This window comes from Rhipicephalus microplus, chromosome 8 (assembly GCF_043290135.1).
Source record: "Rhipicephalus microplus isolate Deutch F79 chromosome 8, USDA_Rmic, whole genome shotgun sequence".
Classification (NCBI taxonomy): domain Eukaryota; kingdom Metazoa; phylum Arthropoda; class Arachnida; order Ixodida; family Ixodidae; genus Rhipicephalus; species Rhipicephalus microplus.
In genome coordinates, this window is record NC_134707.1 from 19,381,027 (window position 1) to 19,401,505 (window position 20,479).

Genomic DNA, 20,479 nt, shown 5'->3' on the forward strand with positions numbered 1-20,479 from the left:
TGTAATCTGCGAGAATCAGTAACATGACAACCATATCATTACCCATTGTGTTGCCGAACTGAATATGCTGTACAGTTTGGCGACGTGCTGCAAATCGGGAACAAACTTAAAACGACTAGCTTTTGTGCCTTCAGACTTTCAGCATGTTCGCGCTCAACAAGCGATAGTCTCACAGAACGAAGTCCGATTGTCGTTTTTTAAGTGTACACTTACACAAGTATTTTTCAGTGCACACTTATGTAATAATGCACAGTACTAGGCTGGGGTGTCAGCCATCTTCTTCATTTCTAACCTCTTCTCCCTCCTCGTCTCCCTCCAACCCTGCCTCACGTCCACGTACACTCCCCCTCTTTGTAGACTCATCCCTCCTGGGGTGATACATAAAAACGTTTCCAATGGTCGCAAACTCCAGCACACCATCATCGTTGGTGTAACCGACCCTATTGAGGACGTCATGTTGCACTGCGATCTGCACCACGTGATAAGGTCCCATATACATCTGCTTTGTGCCGGGAAGGCCTTTTCTGACAAGCACCAGATCGTTCAGTTGTATCCGAGGTATCCGCGTGTTGTGGCGACGGTGAAAGTACCTCTTCATACTTTCCTGGTATCGCTGGTAGGCTTCGGAAGTTTTTCGTTTTTCGCACAATTGCACGTGGTATGTAATGCAAAGTTCTTGATCAGCAGGAAGCACTGGTACCTTTCCGAAAGCTGCAAAATATGGGCTACAGCCGATGCTCGCAGTGTGCAACCGATTGTGATGAGCGACAGCTGCCTCTAAGCAGCACTGCCATCCACCCTGAAAACCTGGATACATTGAAACGAACTGCTTCAAATCCCGAATGATTCTTTCAGCCATGCCATTTCCTGCAGGATGGTACGGAGCGCAGCGTCGCAATACAACTCCTCGTTCCTTCGCCCAATCTTGCAAATGCTGACTGAGTAACGCTGGCCCATTGTCTGATATTACTATTTTCGTATTCTTGAACATCTCTCGAATAAAAAGAGCGATCACACAATTCGCGTCTTCCCTTCCCGGCCGTGCAGCCACTATTCTTGTGCACTGGTCTATTGCCGCTAGGAAAGACTGCGTTCTTCTTACTCCTGCAGCCTTCTTCTTGAGCTCTGCGAAATCCAGATGAATGACTTCAAATGGTACGTCGGAATGTTGAGGCAAAACCATCTCGTCTGTTTTCTGAAGGTACTTGTCTTTGTGAACTTGACATTCATGACAAGACTGAGTATACCGTTGAATGTCCTCTTTCATGTGTTTCCACTGGAAACGCTGACGAATCTTGTGATATGTCCTCCAAAAGTCGTCATGTCCACCTGAGTGCGGGGAGTCGTGATAGAGCTCCGAAATTCGTGGCACCATTGTTTCTGGGACTGTGAACTTTCCGTTATGAAACTCAAGTTCTTCAGTTCCCTCCCACAACAATGTTGCGTTGACATTTTTATAATCAGGAATTACCGCAAGTCTTGAGAGCGCATCTGCGTCCTTGAGGTGTTCTCCAGGCCTGTGGTGGACCATGAAAGTAAACTGCTGGAGTTCACTCACCCACCTAGCAATTTTTCCTCGAGGATCGGCGAGGTTAAGGATATACGTTAAGGCTTGGTGATCCGTAAAAAGCTTGAAGCTCCTGCCATCCAGGCAAGGTCTCAAATAGTGTACGGCCATTAAGACTGCCAAGGCTTCCTTCTTTGCTGTCGTGTAATTCAGTTGAGTTTTCGAAAAGGTGTACGAATAGTACCCGACGACCCTCTGTTGACGGCTCCGTGGAGAGTCGGTATCTCTCTGGTAAAGCACTGCGCCTGTGCCATAATAAGAAGCATCGGTGTTCAGTTCAAAGGGCAACTTGAAGTCTGGAAGAGTCGGGACCGGATCCGATGAAATAATGGTCACAAGGCTGTGATAAACAGATTCACACTCTGCTGTCCACTTAAATGACACATTCTTCTTAGTCACTTTTGTGAGGCATTTGGTTTTTGTCGCATAATCTCTAATGAATGGCAGGAAATGCCCTGCAAGACCCAGAAATACCCGCAAAGAGTGAAAGTCATATGGCTTCTGCATTTTTGCGATTCGTTCGACTGATTCCTGTTTTGTTGTCTTGGTTTGGCCGTCAAATACTCTTCCAAGAAACACCACTTCGGAAAAACTCACTCTTCTTGTCATTAATTTTGAGCTCGGCGTCACAAAGTGCTTGAAGTACACTAGCCAGATGGTTTGAGTGCTCTTCCTCGTTGCGGGAGTATACTATTATATCGTCTATGTAGACGTTACAAAACTTCTCGATAAACGGTCGCAAGACGTCGTTCATCATTTTCTGGAACCAAGCGGGTGAGTTCTTCCATCCAAATAGAAGTCGGTTATACTCATAATGTCAAAGGGCGTGATGAAGGCACAATATTTCTTGCACTTTTCAGAAATCGGAACTTGCCAAAATCCTTTACATAGGTCAATGCGCGAGAAAACTCTGAAGCCACCCGTGTCATCTATGATAGAGTCGATACGTGGCATAGGAAACAGGAAAGGCTCAGTCTGCGCATTAATTTGTCTGTAGTTCAAGCAGAGTCGAAGACTTTCATCTTCCTTTGGTGCAATAGCGATGGGTAAAGCGAACGTAGACGTGGATGGACGGATAATCTGCGCGTCCAACATCTTTTGAACCTCGTTCTGAAGCCACACTTTTTTCTCTCGTGACATATTATAGGGATTTTTTCTCACCACCGTCGTATCACTGAGCTGGAATGGAACCTCAAACTTCGTAGTTGCTGTAGGATATCCATTCAGGCACAGCGATTCCGGGTAAAGCGTCCTAACATCTTCACCTGACGATGGTTTCCGCGGAGTCCTTGAAGGCGAAACTGCAGCGTTGATAGCGCGGCGCTTTTCTTCTGTGGTAATTTAGCCTGTCCAGTAGACATTAAGGCGAAGTGCACTGATGGCTGGACGTGAAAGCAGTAGTTCATACGGAACTCCGTCGACTACCAGTGCTTGCACAGTGACTGTGTTGCCGAGACACGATATGGTTATACAAGTCCATTTATCGTGGACATCTTGTCTTCCATCTTATCCGTGTACTTCTACTGGTCTTCCCTCTTTTACTTTCGCCCTCTCAACAATATTTGCGTTAATAATTATGACGCTTGCTCCACTGTCAACTAGTGCACTCCGTTCCTTTCCATCCACAAAAACAGATATGTACAATAGACTTGTATGAGACAAATAAACAGCTTCTCTTGATGTCGTCAGGTGGAGGCCGAGACCCTCTCTATTTAGTTTATTGTTACATCCTCTAGCTCTTCGCCATGGTCTGAGCCTCCCTGGGTGGTCAAAAAGGATACGGGTGTTGCAGTAGGTCTCCAGCTTGCATGCGGGCGTCGTTCCTCAGCTCGTGTGGCCCCGGTATTCCTTGCAGCAAGTGTCATCGGTTGACGCTGGGTTCATAAGTCCTGGAGGTAGAGGTCTCGCATTCCCTGCAGAAGTTCTTCTACCGTCTTGGGTCTTCGCACTTGTATTTGCTTCTGGAGGTCCGGACTTAAACCATGAATGATAAGCGGAACCACAGACGTCTCAGGCAAAGATGAGTCCGCCAGCTGTAGCAAGCGCCTTTTCTCATAAAAATAGTTGAGTGTAGATCCAGACAGTTATTTGAACGTGATTGCTTTGTCTCATAGCAACACCTTGTTCTCGCTGAAGGAGCTCAGAAAGCTTGCTTTCCACTCTATCCATGGTTTGTTGCTGTGAGCGTTGAGACGTTATTCGTACCAACTCTTTGCTATGCCCGATAGGAATAGTCGCATGTTTTTCACTTTATCTTCGTCGCTGTGCCAGTAGTTTTCATTGCATGCATACTCGTAAAACGTGAGCCAGGACTCGGGACTACTAGACACTCCGTCAAACATGTCTGGCTTCACGTGTTCGCGACTCGGTCTGCTTAATCTTTCCGTCGCGTTTACAAGCAAGCGCATTAAATTATTTTGCTGCCTATTCTGTTCTTGGTGCAGTTCAAGAAACTTGTTGAGTAGCTCGACAGAACTGTCAGGCGAAGCAGCGGTAGCAGGCTTCGCGTCGTTTCTTATTGAAGTCAGCACGAAATTCTCACAATCCTGAAGTTTAATGTTGATCCTCACCGTTCTTTTAGCAAGTAAATGGTCTGGAGTGAGCTTCCTTTCAGTGCTTATATAGGAAACAAATGCGTCAGTGCTCACTGCTTCCGGAAGAGATAGTTCCTTTTCATGTTGATGCGTTGCATTCAAGATCCGGATGCCACCGCATTGATTCGCTCCAATGGTGAAGTCCACCCACATCTAGTATGTCCCCACAGAAAGTATACGCGGCTGCGCCAATTTGTAATAGTACACAGTACTAGGCTGAGGTGTCAGCCATCTTCTTCATTTCTATCCTCTTCTTCCTCCTCGTCTCCCTCCAACCCTGCCTCACGTCCACGTACAACTTACACTTGGAAAGCAGGAAAGTTTTCTTCTTGCAAATGTTGTGATAAAAGATTAGCACGTAAATTGGAAAAGCCTTGCAGCAGTGAAAAATGGTATCCCTCATCCAAAAAACGACAAACCTGGATGAAACTGGCTAGGCAGCTGTCTGATGAAAGTAAGTTGTACGTTATTTTCATGTATATTTAAGTGGTCATGGTTCAGGAAACTGCTTAGTTTGAACAGTGCGACTCAAAGTAGACAAAGAACACGCACACATAATATATACACCATGCTTGGACACTGCCCGTGTTTTTGTGCGTGTTCTTCTCTGTCTACGTTCAGTCGCACTGTTCAAACTTAGCACGATAGATGAACTAGCCTACCAGAGCATTTCGTCCGGCAACTTGCTCTTAGCTGAAGTGCATCGAATCAGACGCCATTAAGTGGCCTTTTTTTGATGAACTGCCGAACATGCCCCTTCTTTACACTGCTTTGGCATTGCAGTTGATTCAACTGAATCTACAAACTATCAAAGCGAGAGCATTTTACCGCCGGATGCTGTCCTGGGTAACGTTGAAATGGAAGAACACTAGGCTGTTCATAATCAATCGTATTACACTACTTAGCGAGTGAAACGCAAAGATGTGATGATGTTCTGACAGCTGACAAAGCTTGAAAGTATATAGAGCATACACTCTCGGAAAGGAGCCCTTTGAAGGCGTCTCTCCTCGTGAGCATGGAAAAATTCGGATTCCTCTTCACGGTCCTCGTATGGCAGCAGGCGTTTGCTTGCAACACTGAAAACCTGCGTGAGTCCGTAATGTGTGAGCCCGCTGTATCGTGTGGTTCTGTCCAACATCTTCCCGCTCAAGTTTTTGGCTATGTCGTTACAGCAGGTGCGCTCATGCAATACATCGTTGAAAACAAGGTGGACGGGCGACCGGATGAGGCGCACAAATGTGATCGCTTGTCTGTCACGTGATTGTGATGCATCCTGCTTTTAACTTCTGAAGAGGCTACCGTAGAAGCGTGTGACGTCGAAAACTACCACACGAGAGAAGCTGTTTTTTCTTACCAACATCAGGATCCCACCACTCGTTGAAGGCAACGCTTCTTCTTCATTGTATACATAAGAACGATGAGGACGAAATAACAATTAAGCGTTCCAAAGCCATACCCAATCACGCAACATTCACGCGATAATCCTACCATGCCTGCGATGCACTTACTAGAGTTCCCCCCTTGGAAAGATGCGGGAGGCTTTTTTTTTAAAATAGAGGAGCTGTTATGCTCGAGATTCGCCGTGTGCCGTAGAAAATTATCATCATGAACCACCACGTACTCTCTTGATCCTCGTCTTCCTCTATTGCTTAAAAAAAAGCATGCCTAATTTCAGTTATAGGAATCAGTATATTACAAAAGAGCCGGTGTGACGCAGATTGTTTAATGACCTATCTCGTTGCTTCTCAGCTGAAAGTCAGCGCTCGTCTTGTGTCCTTCCTTCGTTTTTGCGCTGTTTGCCTCGGCCAGCTATGAATCGTTGCTTCTCACCGATGCCAGAAACCACCGTAACCTGGGATCTACTCTCGTTCGGTAATAATAAAAATCATGACTGATACCTCTGGCATAGGCAAAGGTATGAAACGAAAACATTCTTTGTAACTCGAGTTGATACGATGGGAGCCACGGTACCTTCAACCAGTAGTGCTGGTTGAAGGTACTGTCGACCACCTCGCCCATCTTTCAATTCTATTACAATGTATAAAACGAAAGTGCAACGTGACTTCACAGAGATAGTTGAGTGCTAATTGTGCATTGTGGCGCCACAAGCTTGAAGGAATCAATGCTTCAGCAGAAGACTGTAATGTTGCGTGAACAACGCAAGCCATTCCAAACTGCCAGCACATTTTTCCAGCAAAGAGGAGGCAAAACTAGAACATAATCGAAATCAGCGAAGAACAACTGTCACATCTCGACAGTAAAAGCGCCCCGCTCAAACACAAAGAAGCATGCACGGAACGAATGAACAAGTGTAAACAAGACGAGCACTAACTTACAGCTGTCGAAACTTTCGCTTTGTGTGTCAGCTGCGCACTCGTTTTGCGAGCGCGGCCATTGCAGCGAGTGCAGCGAGTGATGTGACCTCCGTACTTTCTGTAACTCCAACGCCCACTTGCGGTGAAAGCCAAAGGTGAACAAGTCACCCGATCACGAGATAAGATCACGCCCATCGCGGTGAGAGGCACACGCTTATCGCTACGCACCGGGCACACATCATGCGTTCCCGCCAAAAATAACACGCTGAGGTTAACGATCTCTCATAACCTCCAGAGGTATATGTTGTATATGAAATAGTTCTCCTTTAGCAAGGTGAAGAGCATGCGTTTTGTGGCCGAGTCAGTTCGCACCATGCACTGTGGGGCGAGGGGTCGTAAACTCGACTCCCGTTGATGGAAGATGTTTTTCTAGTTTTTGCTTTACCGTCTCTTAGCATTTACGTTCAAATGTCGTAACAGGGACGGAAATACGTCAGTGGAGCCGTGGTGAACCCTGGCATAAAACAATTTCGTGTTGAAATAAAAGAAAAATTCACTCAATACTCGGCCGATCCCTTGCGTCACATTTTGTCCGTCTAAGAGCACTCCAAAACAACATCTACACGTAGCATCTGTCGTTTCGAGCCCGTGTGTAGGCTCAAACTGGGTGGGGATAGCTCTACACCTGAAGTTAGGGGAATTGGTAATGACGCAACACACTTTTGAGCGATAACGGCGATTACCTGCAACTCACTCTGTGAAATAAACATTCAGCAGTATTTAAACGAGAAATAGCAAACATCTCTTTAAAAGCAATGAAAGGTCATTCCCGATTAGTAGGACTGTCACCAATTCAGCAGATTGCACGTAGAAATGAAGACATTTACGTTACAGGTCATGGCCCGAGACTGCTGAAAGCCAAAGCATTCTTTGGCCAAGTGATGCGATTATGCAACGCACAGTTGCTTGCGATAGCAAAACTCGTGAAGCCTGCTCAGGCGAAGGGGGTAAGTTACGTTTTACAACTGCCAAATCAATACGTTTTCTTTTACACACGCACGCACACGCACAACACACGAACACACGCACACGCACACACACAATCAGACTCGCGCACACTCACTCACCCACTCACTCACCCACTCACTCACAGAGAATCAGTTTCTCAAGAGAAAAAAGGGGAGGTCGCTGCTACAGGTGAAGTACTAGCTGACATAATTCACCCGTAAAAACATATTTTTAAATTATGAAGTTTGATCTCAACATAACTTTTCCAGTCGGAAATTAGTATTTGCACATTGTCATAAGGAGATCTAGAAAGTTGGCTTGAATACAGTTATGCTTACCGAATCTTTAAACGCCACACTGTACTTAGTTATGGTAAATTCAATAATTTTAACACGTAGTACATTGCACGCAGGTTTTCACGGAGTATTGCAAAGCGGTGAATGCCTGCAAAGACGCCACTCAAGATAGGACAACAGCATTGGCACGTATACCTAACAGAAATTCCCCCCGTACTTGGAAGATTTTTGCCGATGTCAGGAATTCACTGCTCTGGAGCACCCAGCCACCAGTTTTTTCGCGCTCGTGTAACGTTATTGCAATTAGGTAACACGGACGAATAAGCTGTAACAGTTGGTTCCGGAGCAGAACCAAGAATGGTGACTGCAGTAAGCGATAGCTGTAAAATACTCCTGACCGTGCAGAACTTTTTCGACGTCTGTGAAATACTGTTTGCACGACGGTTTCTTGCATGTAGGTAAGGTATTGTGCCCACTTTTTTAGTGATGCATGTGGTTTACGATGATGAAGAGTTATGGCTACGCACTTTACACTGGGCGGGAAACGTTAAACCACACATCCACTGCGCTTGCTTTATCATGCTTCGGGTTTAAGCAAACTATATTTTTATATAAAAAAGTGAAATGTAACGTTATTCTAAAAACACGTTTCATTTTTCAAAAGGTGACAGTAACGTGTTCTTTTAGAATGAGAGAATCTTGTAACGGGAACTCGGTATGAAATTGCGAAGGAATGAGCAAGGCGCTTTTGTTCTTGTTGTAGATGAACGTGTACAGCACTGCTTTTATCCATGCCCAATCTATGTACCTAAGGCTTTAGTGCCATGTACTCATACTTTTCACCTTTGACTGTACTTGTGTTCAGGCGTGTACACCTAAGCAAGCAATAAAGAAAAAAAAACCCAGCGCGGCTTTGTGGTGGTACTCCATTGCCACACATAAGGCCCGGGTTCAAATACGAGTTGATACCACATAATTTTTCTCAATTTATTTGTTTTCATGTCTATTGGTTACCGTTTCATGTTCATATATGCACGTTGTTCAGTACAAGACTAGCTTGTGCCCAAGTTATCCGATTCTTTGTAGCAAAATAAAGAAACAAACGTAAAATAGTTTAGATTGAGGCAGTGTCTTGTTTGTAGGATCACTAAGCACGTAAACATGGACGACGCATTCTGTGCCCTACGGGTAATACTGCAAATCTGCTTACTTTTCAGATCAGTGATTGCCTTGTCGATCATATGCGGAACATGGTAAATAGACATTTCCATTTCCTGAAGTGAATCGAATTGTCGCGCTCCAACCTTGCACGGTTAATGTGCGGGTTTCACAAGCTCGGCCTACAACGTCAGGGAGAACGGCATCGCCAATGTCAAGTCTAGCACAAAAAAGTTTTGCTGTAAGGGCGAACCAATGAACAAGAAAGCAAGGAATGGGAATGGTGTACGACGTAAGCCTATCGTAAAGCTTGCTAGGGTAGCGGCTTAGGAAATTCGGCGGTTTATGCTTAAAAAAAGGAAAAAAAAAACAGCGCAGCTTTCTTCATGCGTATGTCTGAACTTTGCGCTGTTTTTTCCTCTCTTGAGGATATTATGTCGTTTCTTTAGGATGCTCCGTTACGTAACTCTAGAAAAAAAATGGGAACGAGCGAAACATGGAGAGAAGAGTGTTTCAGCTCTCCGAACGTGAAATTTCGCGATGGGCGATACATGCAGTGTTTTTCTTCTTCCCTACTGGCCCGCTTTCAGTTCTCAACGGAATCAAGGAAAGTGTGTTTGAGCTCCACTAAGTTTGTGGGCTTTTGTTGGGCTAACTTTTTCTTTATTAATTTTTAGTTGACCAGCGGTGAGCACTGACATTTACCTTGTTTTTTTTTATGCATGCCCTAATTTATGGACCGTCACTACAAGGCCAACCGTGACAACAGAAGACGCCGACAAGCCGAGACAATGAGTTGCCTCGCACCTCAAAGTGTTGTAAGCGAGCACGGTCACTCCATGGAGCAAAGCTGTTTTCGTGCTGCTTGTCGTTTGAACGCCAAGCGAGCGGTGAAAGCATAACACCCACAAGGGCATACGAGCTGTTCGCTGATGTCTGCCGAGACACCACGCTGCACCAGCACTCGCGAACGCGCCTTTATGACCAGAATTCACTGTTACTGCTCGAGTGACGTGGGTCATTTGAACCTTCAGGCCAGCAGAAGGAAGCAGTTGGTAGGCAGATGGGTGACTGAATGGATGAAAGAACGTATCAATGTCCAATATGTCGCGCTAGTGTCCTAGCCCGAAGCTGGCCTCTTTGACGTTGGGACGAAAGAGCTTGACATCGCGAACGGAAGGAAGGAAGGAAGGAAGGAACGAAGAAAAAAAGAAAGAAAGAAAGACCAAAAAAAAGAAAGAAAGAAAGAAAGAAAGGAATGAAGGAAGAAGGAAAGAAGGAAGGAAGGAAGGAAGGACGGAAGGAAGGAAGGAAGGAAGGAAGGAAGGAAGGAAGGAAGGAAGGAAGGAAGGAGACAAAGGGAGAAGGCGGGGAGGGTAACCAGAAAGACATTCGGTTGGCTACCTTATACTGGGAGATTAGGAAAGGGGGGGGGGGGGCACTGGACTGCTCATAATTGTCCCTCCAATGTAGAACTGCACCGTTCTTCAGTACCTTCCTTGTCACTGTTAGTTGAATATTGACACAAAGTCGAATAACTTTGTAAGGGCTACTAGCTTATTCGCTGAATTTGTTGTTTTTGTGAATCAGTCTAGAGGGTTTAGTACTCTAATGACTCCAAGCATATGATCCGAGACCTTTCAGAAAGCCGCAAAGCATGGCTGTTAAGGAAACTGTTTGGTGTGTATTTTGAAGGCAAAAATATTTTGAATTGATGTCGATTACGCACGCAGCAAGGCATAATTTTTTTTTTTCGATGAGCTGTGCAATCGCTCTCTGATTGATCTATCTCATTTACCAGAGCGCACCGATGTACACCAAGGTGAAACTTCCTGCCGAGTTTGCGGACCGGTTTAACGATTTGATGGTAAGGCGAGTCAAAACCTTTTACCAATCGATTTGACCCAGCCTCCTTAAGAGTTTGTCCTTCCTGAACAATGAATATTTGTTGGTGCGCGGTGCGCCGCTGAAAATTTCGAAATTCTGCAGTAATACACCATGGTTTGAAGTACGTTGAACATGTTTTTGTCTCTTTTTTTGCAGTTGTGCGGCCAACATAATAAGCTCGCAGATGCTCCTTGGTCACTATGGGATGACGTCCTGAACGTTTTCTATAAGACAGCTCTCGATTTCGGCTGGTGATAAAAGCAAATACAAAAGTAATTTTGAATAAAAGCTGTAGATGCGCAAATGCGCTTTCATCTTGGTGTTTATTGAGAATCGTGCAGAGGAGAACACTCAGCATGCAACTGAATGTGGAAGTCAATTTTCTGGTGCCGAAGTAAATGTTCTGAGAATTGTTACGACGTTTCTCGCTGCACTTAAGAATGATATTCGAACATGGAAGATTCATCCATGTTGATTAAATGACTGTGTTATTTCAACAATAAAGATAGTAATCAGAATAAACAGACTATGATGCCAAGAAAAGTAAAGGGGATGTTGGAAGTAATTGTAATGTAAGCTTTAAGAAAGAGAAGTCTACTAAAAGATAATTTGCCGCAGGCCGGAAACAAATTGGAGGTTCAGTATCTGCCGGTGTAAAGTTATCTTTCATTCCACTTTTATTTGTTCACATTGGCAATAATGTTGCTTCTAATAACATCCCATATACTTTATATGGCAGTATTACCTGTTAGTTTTCATTATTATTGTGTCTAACAAAGAAAAAGAGCCCTCAAAGTTACACTTCTTTCCTTCATTCAACAATAAGAAGCAATCTTAGCACGCTAATTGTGTCTGTTAACTGCACCCAACGTTAGTGAAATGTAATGTTTTTACTAATTCAGATTCCCATGCCAGTATACGGAATGCTGCAAACTTCGCACGTAAATTTCGAAGGATTTCACCACAGAAGTGGTGCATCTCGTTGGGAATGAAGAATGTTGTCCATTGCCACACTTTTGAAATGTCAGCACATTTCCCCCTTTGCCCCGCCGCGGTGGTCTAGTGGCTAAGGTAATCGGCTGCTGACCCGCAGGTCGCGGGATCGAATCCCGGCTGCGGCGGCTGCATTTCCGATGGAGGCGGAAATGTTGTAGGCCCGTGTACTCAGATTTAGGTGCACGTTAAAGAACCCCAGGTGGTCGAAATTTCCGGAGTCCTCCACTACGGCGTCTCTCATAATCATATGGTGGTTTTGGAACGTTAAACACCACAAATCAATCAATCAACATTTCTCCCTTTAAGTTTATGAGGATGAGAAAAGGTAGCAATCGCAAAGATTGCCTTGTGATTCTCGGTATATTACGTTGTCACGTGGTCGTGACGTTTGTTTGGCTGAAACTGTGACCACTACAATTAACAAGGTTTTATTCAATTGGTTTCATTTGAGTTCTAGTTGCTTTGCTATCCTGGTTACGTTCCACATTCATTTTACTAGGATGCGTTCATAAATATTCAGGGGATTGATGCATGTAGCGAAGAACTCCAAAAGAGAGAGTAAAAGGCTGAAACTTTTCAACTTTTTTACCTCTCCGTGTTTCTTTTCAAGAATAGCATTTTATCAGAATGTACTTCTTTTGCAACTAGATGGTTAATTTGAAATAGAGCAAATATGAAATCAATGCACTGGGCGATCTGTTCCTTGATGAAGTGATGCGGAATGGCACGGCATAAAACGAGTTAAGAAGAAGAACTGGATCCAGTTTTAGGGTATTGAGTAGACGCCTGGAGCAAAAGAACTCTGCCGAAAGTTCATGAGAAATCGCCTTTTTTTTTTCAGGAAGGACCACTCGATCTTCTAGTCTAGTAATACCCATTACGCTCCTGGGTCAATTGACCCCACCGAAAGGAGTGGAAGAATGTTAGTAAATTAATCGCTACACACTGCTACGTCATACATCGAAATCATTATAAAAGTTTTTTACGAGCTCATTCAAGCGCAAAAAATTAATTTGCCTACAACAACCAAATACAAATTTTACTGCGCATTACTGACCATATTGGGCTATACATATTTCAGCCATAATACAGGTTCAGGTATATAAAAGAGCCGAAACACACAGGTTAAAATTGTTGAAGCAGGCCTGACTACATTGTAAGTAGCAAAAAATATAGGTTTTCTTCATTTCCAATGAAGCGCATCGGTCTCTCCTCCTTAAAAACGAACAAAAAGAGAAAGAAAAAGAATACTTATTGTCCCACATTTCCAGAGCATCAAGTTTCGAACCATTTTCAGAGCCCAGAACTTTCTTCTCTGTACCATCCCCATGGCATTACGTCATTCCCACCAGCATCGCCATTTCTGAAATGCGATGCTGTTTCAAATGCAACGACGCCGTGTTACTTAATTTTGCTCAGCTATCTCTGCACGAAAGGATTTCTTAGTCCAGGTGCGTCTTAAGAAGGAGAAGCACAGTTGGTTCAAAGCTAGTAGCTTTTTGTTCTTAAAAAATTCAGTATAACCTAATGGTCACTACACATTATTAACATTACTAGTTCTGCTAAACAGTCAACGACGCGTTCGCTTCCGGTGAGCTCATCTCGCACTGATATGGACATTGATCTCGAGAAACTTCGAGCGATTCGTCGTCGTGCAGACGACGTTATAGACGCACGAAGTCACTTGATGATCTGAGAGTGGCCAGACGCACACAAAAGAAAATACAGCGTCACATGGACAAGTTGGCCAAGCAACGATGGGTATCTTTTTGTGAGTCTTTGGATCCCAGAAAGCCTCTGTCACTAATCTGGAGAACTGTCCAGGGTCTTCGTACAACCATTACTCAGCGCTACCCATTAAAATCTCTGGCATTTCACTTACGCTGCGAAGAGATTGATGTCGCAGATTCCTTCTGTCGAAGGATTGCCTGCGGCTCAAATTCAACTGGGACAAAGACGCCCGACTTTTCTGTATCCTCACTTGATCCCCGAATGGAGATTTCGTTTTCAATGGACGAACTAAAGGCTACGCTTGCTTTGTGTAGACGTTCTTCAGCGCCAGGACCGGACGGCATTACTTACCGCGCTCTGTGTCTCCTAGGAGATCAAGCTCGGCAGGCACTCTTGCAGCTGTACAACGACTCCTGGCAAACTGGCATGGTTCCACAGGAATGGAAGTCAAGTCGCCTGATTCCACTTCTCAAAGCCGGCAAGTCACCCTTGGACATTTCCACTTACCGCCCGATTGCCCTCGCGAGCTGTGTGGGAAAAGTTATGGAAAGGATGATTTTAACACGTCTGGAATGGTACTAAGAGTTCTACGAAATATATCCAGATGCCATGTCCGGGTTCAGACGAGGCCGCTCGTCATTTGACAATGTAGTTGACTTGGGGACGTATGTAGAACACCAGAAGGCCTGCAAGCGGTTATCTGCTGCTCTATTTCTTGACGTTAAAGGGGCCTACGACAATGTCACCCACGAAGCCATTCTCAGCGCACTAGAAGGAGTGGGACTAGGTGGCAGGATATATACGTGGGTTCAGAGCTACCTACAGAATAGATCATTTCACGTGCAGACAGAGAATGGCCCGACACCCGAGTATTACTGCAGCCAAGGAGTCCCGCAAGGCGGAGTGCTAAGCCCGACGCTGTTCAACCTAACACTCATTGAACTAGTTGACAAGCAACCAAGCAGTGTACGACTTTCCATTTATGCTGATGACATCTGTGTGTGGACATCAGGTGTGACTCGACTTCAACTTCGCGCTCGACTTCAGAAGGCAGCATCAGTGACATCGTACCACTTACACAAACAAGGGCTTGAAATTGCAAGTGAGAAGTGTGCAGTCGTGGCCTTCACCAGAAAACCAATGTCCGCTTACGGCATATCAATTACCGGCAGTTGGTGTCATGCAGCCGGAGTCACAGGTTCTTGGGAGTCGTAATCGACCGAAACCTGTCTTGGACACCCCACGTAAACTACGTGAAAAAGCGGCTGACTGCCATTTGTCATTTATTCAGGTTTCTTGCTGGGAAACGTTGGGGAATGTCTGTCGAGTCTATGTTACAGCTGTACAAGGTATTATTTACTGGATTCCTGCGGTATAGCCTACCTGTTATATCTAACACGTGCAAAACGAACCTGCGCACAATCCAAAATATTCAAGCCCAAGCGCTTAGGATATGCCTTGGTTTACCCCGCTGCGCATCGACAGCTGAAACAATTGCCATTGCACAGGACTACTCGATCATGACGCACATCACCATTGAAACGATGCGTACGTACCTCAGGCAACATGCTAGGAATCCTTCCCACCACTTGGCAACCCTCGCTACTGAGAGGCCCCGCACGAAATTTAGTGCAATTGTCTGCGCTCATCGTGCGTCGTTTACGTCAGGTTTTACGCCTGCTGAGAAACTGGTGTATCCTCCGTGGTGCCTGACACTTCCACAAGTACGTGTTTCGATTCCAGCAATACAGAAAAAATCAAATTTGCCTTCATCAGCCCTAAAACAATTGAGCTTGAGCCATCTGCACGAAATGTACAACAACCACGTGCACATATACACCGATGGTTCAACCAGGGGGTCCGGTTCTGGTGGTGCGGTGGTGATTCCAGCTAGAGGAATCACTCTACGAATCAAACTGTCACATGTCACTACGTCCACAGCGGCAGAACTTGCGGCTTTGCGTGGCGCCATAGAGTACATCCAATCCCAAATACCTAGTAAATGGGCTGTGTTTTCCAACTCAAAACCAGCCCTACAGAGCATGCAGTCAGTCCTTCGACGAGGTTGCCATGAACAATTAACTTACGAAGTCGTCAAGCTCGTTCACCACGTCAAAGAAACAGGCCACGAGGTCAAGTTTCAGTGGCTTCCTGGCCATTGTGGGATCAGTGGCAATGATTCCGCAGACAACGCGGCTAGCACATCGCACCAAGAAGAACACACCCTTCCGATTCCTTTGTCAAGGACTGACGCTGCAAATCAACTTCGTCACCTGGCACGTAGTCTGAGTCTGCGGGAGTGGAACACCCCAAGCATAAGACATACGAGTTTATACCAAATAAACCCTCGACTGGAACTTCGACCTCCATCCGGACTTCGTCGACGTGAAGCTTCACTTTTTTGTCGGCTTTGTTTGGGCGTTGCCTTCACAAAAGCATATAGAACCCTCATCAGATTGACCGACAATGCGGAATGCGACGTCTGCTGTGCCAAAGAAGACATCGACCATCTGATATGCCATTGCCCTCGATTTGCCTCTGAAAGACAGATGCTTTCGGACGCATTGCGACAATTGGACGATCGGCCACTCTCTGTGCAGATGCTACTGGAACACCGTCATCGCCTTTCGTCGGCTCAAAAAGCAGTCAAAGCTGTCTTGTGCTTTTTGAGGACTACAGGCCTATGTGACCACCTTTAACTTTTGCGTAGTGCCACCGCTGCATACGTGCCAGCCGATTGACTGACAATCCTCCTTTTTTTCTCTCTCTCTCTCTCTTTCTCTTCTCTTTCCTCTCTCTCTCCTCTTTATGCCCCCTTCCTATTCCCCCAGCGTAGGGTAGCAAACCGGGCATGTGGCTGGTTAACCTCTCTGCCTTCCCTTTTGTTGTTTACCCCCCCCCCCCCCCCCTTGTTCTGCTAATCAACTTGTCGGTTACCTTCGTCGACACCATGGTTCAGCACACATGCCTACAAAACTAACAGGTTATAAAGTGTTTGTGAGGCCTAAACTAAAATTTGCTGTGGTAATTTTTGTGGCTTATCAAAATAAGATTGCTAATGTGCTAGAATTCCTCTAAAAATGTGCTTCCTGGTTCATTTTGTTGAACTACTCGGCTAACGTAAATGAAAAGAATGAAAAAAAAAGATTCATTGGCACATTCTTACAGAAATCCACACAAATACTGTATAACTTAATTGACAACAGCAATATCTAAGCCTAACTCATCGTGTCTTCGACGGTGAAATCTAATGACTGTGCTTTTTTTATTATATGTTCTCTCATTCTTTGACAGTCGGCAATACATTAATCAGACTGGCACATCGGAGATCATGCCCTTATCAACACCATCTGTCCTGTATATACACATACACAGACATTCCGAAAATCACTTTTCCTTCATACAGCAGAACATTGAAACGATCTACCCACCCAGATCACCCGGTCAACTTCTTTTGCTGAATTTAAAGTGGTTGTAAGGCGCCATTTTGTTCATTTTTACTGTGAACTACCGGTCTTTTTTTTTTTTGCTAACCCCTTTGGAGATGTCTCTCTGGAACCCTCGAAATACGAGTAAATGAATAAGGTTGCGTCTCTCTCTCGACAAACGTAGGTGTAATAAAGTACAAACAGCTGATTCTTGAGGTTTTCCATTTAGAATAGGCCGAAAGTATCGCTTCTTAACGGGCCATCACTGCCGTTAATAGTGCCACAGCTTATACAGCTCTATAGATGGGACTATTGAGTCTAACGTTTAGTTTAATGAACGCCACGAGCAGTCACTACTTGACCCTAATATAACCACTGAGGAGCAATATGATCAACAATAGTGATGTCTTCACTCCTGATGAACAGTTACAGGAATAAAATTCCATGAACTTTCAAGAAGAGAGAACGTTCGCTTCGAGGTGAGAAGGTCTATCTGAGCTACTAGCTCTCACTTGTTTGAACACACGATAGAGCAAGGGCGGAAATGAATTCACCTTTGCGGTCGGTTTCAACACAATAACAGCAGCGGCACGTGTTGCCACCCAAGAAATTTCCGGTCACTTCCTTTATTACTCTCTAACACCCAGACAGAAATCTTGTGCTTTAGGTTGTGCCAGAGTAAGGAAAGAGCCTTCTTCTTCTTTTAGGTCAGAAGGGAGGCGCTTAAAGGTAAGGACGGACTCATATGATGTTGTATCTAGCTTCAAAGAAAGTATATTTGATATATTTGACCAGACACAGGAAGAAAACTGTCGCAAACGAACCGGCTACTCGTTAAGGCTTCTGTTCTTCGCCAATACTGCTGGGATACGCCGGTACACAAAGCCGGAAGCCATCCAGCTCCTGCGTTTGTAAAGAGCGATAGGGTCTCTACTGAAGTTTCCTTGACACTCGGCACCATCACCATTTCTCAGCACTTAAAACGAACTAGAAAGTATGGCGCATTTATCAGAAGAACTTCGCGACCTGATAAGCGCTCTCTTGCGATGTGTTAGCATTCATCCACGATTAGGAGCAGCAGGCAAACAGCAAAGTACACATTCCTAAATTCTGGCAGATTTCAGCCGCCTGTGTAAACTCTTTTTTTCAAAACGAGCAAGTCTTAATCGTTGCTAGAACTGTGACTAAGAAGTGTTTGCAGAATTGCAGCTGTGGCAGGAACGGGTGTCAGAGAACAAGCTTAAATCTCATTTAGTATCTGTAACGACAACGGTCAGCACTACAAGCTGTCGTGGACGTACGTATTCAACATTCTTATCGTAGACAGTGATGATGATATATCGAATTTTATAAGTCATTTGATGGCCTAGGAGTGCCAGGTCGTGTGACAGAAGATGTGGGCAAAAACTGTGGTGAGTGGCTCTACGAGGGCCTTAAAACTTCGCGCACTTTAGTGGCGTAATACAAATAGATATTACAATTATGTGTTATCGTAAGTGAATAGCCATGAGGTATGTAAAAAAACTTAGCCTTTTGTTCCGCTTTATTTTTCTTATAGTACTGAAAAAGTAGAGAACAGTGACCACAAAAGTCGAACTGAAAGAAAAAAAGAACAGCAGACATACAGAAGTGGTGCTCACAGATCAATGTTTAAATACTGTAACGCACAGAAAAAAATGTATAGGTATGCCGGAACATTACGGTTACCACGTCATTGGAAAAATTAATGAAAATCTTCTGTATGACTAATGTATCAATACATGAAAGGTGGTGGCAAGATTGATACGTGCCAAGGATCTGAGTCAAGCATCTTCGTAATCTTGTTAGAGAGCAGAAAGCGTGTAATGGTCATTTGTTATAGGTTTTCGGGTTCAGAGTCCACTCCAGTGAAACGGGATGCTCATCGACTTCGAGATAACTCAACAACTATTTATTACTGATGCTCCTAAACCACTAGGAGAAATATATCAAATACATAAACGGAAATTCGCTCGTACATTTCCTCAATGGTGCAGTTAACCCGGGCCCCCTGCTTATCACACTTCGCGCACGTACGCACACCACATGGCAATTCACCAGTAGTACCCCCTTGGCTGCTTGTTGTTTCCGGTTACGAAGCATTTGCGCACATGTGCGCATGCGCACAGGCTCTCGCTAATGGGTCTTACCACCGATTGTGGCGACATGGGCGAGGGTGGTGATGTGGCACTTATCAAAGGTTCCACAGAAGGTACAGTCTGTTCCACACTCAGTGGAAATCTCTGAGCTCATGGCATCGCGATGCGGCCAGTGCCGCGGTCGCGCACTGGCAGTACACTGCGCATGCGCCGACGCTTGAACAAGGTGCTATTGAATAACCGCATCATCTGCGACAATGGTGTGCACTGGCCACGTTGTCGGGCAGCCTGCCGATTTCATTGTTGCTGCGAGAAGTCGGCCGATATTCTGTACTGAATGTTTTGCGATGCCAGCCTCTCAGCCTTCATTGGCCATAATAGAGCTCTAGAAACAGCTTGACAGCATACGTTGTTTGCTCCTTTGAAACACCGCGACATTGAGTGAGTTGACACGTATATAATTTTCGCTTTGTGCGTGAACGGCAGTACGCTGTGACGGGGAAAACCATAAGCTCTTACCTTCAGTTGCACTTATTATGTGCCTTTACAAAATTTCCAGCTATGCGGGTTCAGTTAAAAAAAAAAACGTGAACGAGTTCAGGAATGCTGTAAGTCAAGATAATGGCCTGAACAAACCTCTAGATAGTATTTCGTTACTTGAAGCAGCACTCACTCGCCGGTGCCAAAATGCATGCATAAAACTTACAACTTCACTTAATACGTCCTCATGTGTCCAGCGGCAGTGATTGCGGCACTCATTTTGGACAGCAGTGAGGCTTACTGTGACACAATGAGAAAAAAAAAGTCGCGTACAGTTTCGCCAAAGGGTGAAGCAATGAATGCGATAGCAAAATGCGAATGTTTTACGAAGCAACGCTATCAAATTGCAGTGTTATACGAAGTGAGGCTGGCAGTCAAGTCATTTAAATCCTATTTCGCGTAACTTCATAAAATAGTGGTGTAAGAGAACACGGCTGCTTCAGGTACACTTCCTTCGTCGTTTTTCCGTGTTGAAAGCGCAGCCCGTAGAAGCTCCCACCTGCTGTGGAGACACAAGCCACACACTGATCGTTGCCACGATAGCGCGGCAACCATGAGCGCCCCCTCCCTCTTTGTTCGCTCTCGGGATACGCGCGCGCGGATGACCCCGGCCGTAAAGGCGATGTTCGTTACACAGAAAGAGGAGGCTAGCACATCCTTCTATGTATATATACATACATATACACATACGCGAATGAAGGCGGCCCCAGCGGCAGTTGTGACGATTACGGCGAAAACCAGCTGAGACTGTGCCTATAATTGCTATCGCAATAAAAATATCTGCCAATTTCCCGCAACAATGATGAAAGTCGCCGGCTGCCTGACAATACGGGCAACGAACG

General features: G+C 45.0%; 1 protein-coding gene across 1 annotated transcript in view; it reads right to left on the bottom strand.

Moving 5' to 3' along the window:
• The window catches only part of LOC119165235 (cytoglobin-1), a 137,293-nt gene that overhangs the window by 95,358 nt on the left and 21,456 nt on the right, over window positions 1-20,479 (bottom strand). The window lies entirely within an intron of this gene.